Below are 5170 nucleotides of genomic sequence, written 5' to 3'. Positions count from 1 at the left end.
ATCGTCATGTCAAACAAATAATATGTCTTTTTTTTTTGGTAAGGACCAAATAATATGTCTACTTACAAAAAAAAAAAAAAGCTAGAAAGCATGCGATCCAACACGAAAATAGCCCCTAGAAATGACCACAAACAACATAAAATAGTGCCCCAAAAATAGAGTGACGAGAAGATATATTGACAGAAGATAGTAAAGCTTGTCCCAGATCGAGAGTCCGAGTGAATATGGCCGTTTTAACTATCTAAATCTTTCATAGATTAAGCATATGACTCGCACTTATTCGACACTTATAACTTTAGCGTGACCAAATCCCTGCGGATACGCTTCGATGATGGACCACAAGGAGGGGATCTTGATGATGTTGTAGCGAGGGAAACCTCCCTCCGCCAAAATCTTCCTCCATTCGAGTTCGTCCCTCTCCTTGCCCGAGGTATGCGCGATCATGACCAGATCCAACACCAGTCCGATCTCATCGAACATGCCATCGCCCTGTGGTCTCAACACAACTTCAGCTATGATCACCTTGCCATTCTTTTCTGGGATTGCCTTCTTGCAATTTCGCAAAATCTTGACGCAATCTTCATCGCTCCAATCATGCAGGATCCACTGAAAAAACAAAAACAAAAGGACAAAAAGAATTATTGGAGTCCTAAATAATGTGTTTCTTTTTTATTATAATGTACTTAACGAGTGTGTTCATTGTGTAATCCCTGTGCTTATGAAAAGTTGACATTAATTGGCTAAAGAATATTTATGCAGGGTCACGTCACCCACAGTCCAACAACCTCACTTGTCGGGTAAAATCGTCGAATTCAATGATTGAGGGGCCAATGTCAATTTAATTTTTTTTAGTGTTAAAAGTTGTCACTCGACTGTGAATAGGTATTTTTGATGACGGGTGCTAGTTTGAGGTTATACAAAACTTATTTATTAGACAAGAGCTATACGAATTACAGACATATATGACGTGCAATATTTAGATCGGGCTATGACCTCGGGATACCACTGTATAGATAGTGTGTTTGTGAATTAAGACATCAAGGAAAAACAGTCAGATCACTTTAGAATGCCTTGGAGACGGGAAAAAAATTCGGCGGGAAAGGTCTTAAGTTGTAAGAAAAAGAAACGAGTAGTTAGAAAGCACTAAAAACTAAACTCGTTCGACCCGGCAAAGAGAACGCAAGATAAAAAACGAGAAGATACACCCAACGAAATGAAAAGCTACTCATTTTTTTTTATAACACCATATCAATTAAGTATGTTTTATCGAGAGTTTTATATGATGAACGATCTAGATATCCTCGTATAATTTACAGATCATATAAATTTTTTTTCTTTGGATTGTTAGGACTGACCATAGAGTTCAAGCCTTTTATCACATCAAAAGAACAGAAATGAAAAGATGCACTTGCTCATGTGTCAATAGGAAAATTGCAAAATTTCACGTATTAATTCAAAAGTATAGAGTTTTGGCAATAAAACTCACCTTCATGAAAACTGCATCAGCACGTGGTATAGTATCAAACATGTCTCCCTCAACACGAGTGACTCCATCGCATGCCGGCGCCGTCTCAACGACATGAGGCAGATAAAAATTAATCCCCTTGATGTGTGGATATGACATAACGATCTCGGCCAGGGCTCCGCCGGTCCCCCTTCCGACATCAACCAAAGATCGTATGCTCTTGAATCCCACCTTATACCCTTCCAGGATGGCCCTGACCAAGATCCTGCCTGTACACGCCATCCCATTGTTGAACAACTGGTCTAACTCGGAATTCTCCGATGCAAAGTCCCAAATCTCACGGCCGTGAGCCCTCTCGAATGCCAAGCCACCGCCCCTGACACAGTCACCGAAGCGCTACCACGGGGACATCAGCCACGGGTGGTCTTGCATCAGCACCATCGGCGCGAGGCTGAGCTCGGACCCGAGCCCCCGGAGGAGCCATCTCGACGATGGGGTGAGGCTGTAGAGCGTCTCGCGACTCTCGTGGCCGCCCTCGGGGTCGGCAACAATGCGTGGAGAAGATGTTCTTGCGGACGAGGAGTCTCATGATGCGGGCGAGGTAGGCGGTTCCGGGGATGGGGAGGGAACGCGGGAGGCTATCTGGGCTAGGGTGATGGCCCCGCCACCGTAAGAGTGGATGATTTCAGGTATTCGGAGCTCGACGGCGCATTTCAGTGCCATCGAGTCGGCGAATGCAAACATGTGCTTCCATATGTGTGCTTGGGTCTTAGGGTCGCTTCAGTTTCATCAAACGATTCCATTCTTTCTCTCTCTCTCTCTCTCTCTCTCTCTCTCTCTCTCAGCTTGCTTTGGTTCGTGGTATGGCACGAGGAACGAAGAGAAGAGGCGAGAGGCGTTGTGATATATAGGGTCAAAGCTACCTGATCTGATTCTGTTCAGATATTGATCTGGTGGCTGGTGTTTGGTTCACAAATGGGGCCAAGGCTGTTGAGGAAAACTCCTATTGATTTTGAAGTTGATAAAACCTTCCATATTATTATAAATCTGATACTTATTCTAAACTATTTTATTCCAGGTATGTATATATATTCTGGAAGCTCAGAAGGAAGTTTTTCAGACTTTACAAGCTGGCAAAATAAGAAGTTCATATATTATTGAAGACCCACATAATCTAAGTTCTGAGACGCAGATGCAGAAGTTATTCAGATGCAAACGCAGACGCAGAAATTATTCAGACGCAGACGCAGGCGCAGAAATTATTCAGACGCAGACGCAGACGCAGAACTCAGAACGAAACATAACAGCTAGTGATCTGGTATGGATTTCACAGAAGGAAAGTTTTGATTGTTTCAATCTAAGGCTATAATTGATTGACAATCAAATACTATGACAAGTATGCATTATAACGGATAAAGCTCTACTTATGGAAACCAGGATTCTGATTGTATGGGCGACTAGAATCAGCGGGATTCAGAATCTGTCATCCAACGGCTACTCAATCCTTTTTATACAAATTTGTCCAAGGTGAAGATTGGAAGATGATCCTCTGAAAGCTGTCCAACGGCTAGTTTGGAAGAAGAGGAGTATTTAAGGAGATCAACGAGCAGCAGAAGGAAGTACAAAATCAAGAATCAACAAGTCCAAAGTCTGAGCATACTCCGATCATTTCTCTTGTCTTTCTGAGCCAAAAATTAAGATCTTGAGGGATACTTTGTAAGAGTGATTGTGTGAGATAGAGAGTCCTATCATACACAAGAGTGTTGTCACTCAGAATCTGTAATTTCTCTTGATTACATAGTGAAATCCAGCCGGTAGGTTGTCAGCGTGGGAGAGTAGACGTAGGCTTGCTATAAGCAGAACTACTATAAATTTGTGTGCAGTTTTTCTATCCCTTATCTCTTATCTTACATACTGCACATCAAGAGCATTGTCTATAAACTGTTTTGAATCTGAATTTTATTCAGACTCAACTGTGATATTTCATTTCCGCATAAGTTGTTTAAGATCACCTATTCACCCCCCTCTAGGTGATCATTGCTAGCTACATCAATTGGTATCAGAGCAGGTTGCTCATTTATTGAAGTGTTTTACTTCTGAGCTAACGATCTATATGGCTAGCTTGAGTGCTCCAGGGCTCATTGAAGGACAAAGCAACAACAAACCACCATATTTCGATGGCAAGGAATATAGTGTCTGGAAGAATAAGACGAAGGCATTCATAAAGTCAATTGATCACATGCAATGGGATGTCATCATCAGAGGAGTCAACCCAAAATCTTCTGATTCAAAAGAAAAGGCAGATGCAAGCAAAGCAGCAGATCCTCCATTATCTCAAACTGAGGTATCCAAAAGAGAAGCCTTAGATTTCAAAGCAATTTAGTCTTTCTATTGTGCATTATCACCTATTGAATATAAAAAAAATTGCTGCATGTGAATCAGCTAAGGAAATCTGGGATACTCTCCACACTACTTATGAAGGAACAGATCGAGCCAAGGAAACTCAAATCAATCTTTTGCTTGATCAATATGAATCCTTCAAAATGAAGCCTGGAGAATCAATTGCTGATATGTATGACAGGTTTACTGACATAGTAAACGGTCTTGCATATCAAGGACAACCAGTCCCAGATGCGATGAAAGTCAACAAACTACTGAGAGGACTGACAAAGCAGTGGGATAGTATCAAAACATCTCTTCGAGAGACACAAAGGATCAAGCCTCTATCAGTGAATGAGTTAATTGGAACTCTTTAATCATATGAGACTGAGCAACAGAATGAGGATAATGAATCCAGAGGTAATGAGTCAATTGCATTAAAAACTAACATTGATTCTGATGCAGATTCTGAAGATGAAGATGTTGATGATGAAGAACTGGCCCTCTTCATAAAGAAGTATACGAAGATGAAAATCAAAGGAAGAAACCTCAAAGGGAAGAAGCCTTTTGAAAAGAAGAAGGCTCTCGATGAAACATCAAAGGAGGTAATATGCTTTCACTGTAAGAAACGTGGACATATCAAGCCAAATTGTCTACTTCTGAAAAAGAAGACCAAATTTGAGAAAGCAAAGAAGGCCTTAAAAGCAGAAACCTGGAGCGATACAGAGTGCGAAGATAGTGATGAAGATATCTCAAATTTCTGTTTAATGGCTAAGTCAGACTCAGACTCAGATTCAGATTCTGATCTTAAAGTGAAAATTGAGGTAAAGCATTCCGATATGCCTATTGAAGTATCAAATTACATTGATGAATTATGCTTTGAATGTAAGACTGCTCTTAAAAGAATCTCTTCTTTGAAAAAGGAAAATTCATCACTGAGGCAACAGGATGTTTCACAAAAAGAAAAAATCAATTTCCTTCAAAAAGAATTTCATCAAGTCAAGGAAAGTCGAGATTTTCTTTCCAAAGAAAATGCTGTTTTGAAAAAGGAAGTTTCAGAAAGTACTTCCAAGTTTTCAAAAGGTTCAGAAACCTTAAAGCATATCATTTCTATCCAAATTCGTTACTACAACAAATCTGGTCTCGGATTTGTGAAGGAAAGTGATAGCTTAATTGATTTTCCAAAGGTCAAGGAGAGATTAAGACAAAGACCTCCTTGACAAACTTATAAAAATCATTTCAAAAGGAATTTTGTCAAACCTGTTGGCCGAAGTGCTCTTAAGTGCTCAAAATGTGGAGATCCACAACATTTTGAGAATGAATGTC

At 40.4% G+C, this 5170-nt stretch overlaps 1 pseudogene; it reads right to left on the bottom strand.

The window, feature by feature from the left end:
• Window positions 1-276: 276 nt before the first annotated feature.
• LOC115679912 (xanthohumol 4-O-methyltransferase-like) lies at window positions 277-4952 on the bottom strand (annotated as a pseudogene).
• Between the last annotated feature and the right edge of the window lie 218 nt (window positions 4953-5170).

The sequence above is a fragment of the Syzygium oleosum genome, unplaced genomic scaffold, assembly GCF_021117445.2.
Source record: "Syzygium oleosum isolate NSW1041296 unplaced genomic scaffold, Sole_v2.1 Sole_v2.10, whole genome shotgun sequence".
Taxonomy (NCBI): Eukaryota; Viridiplantae; Streptophyta; class Magnoliopsida; order Myrtales; family Myrtaceae; genus Syzygium; species Syzygium oleosum.
This window is presented reverse-complemented; position numbering and strand designations above follow the sequence as displayed.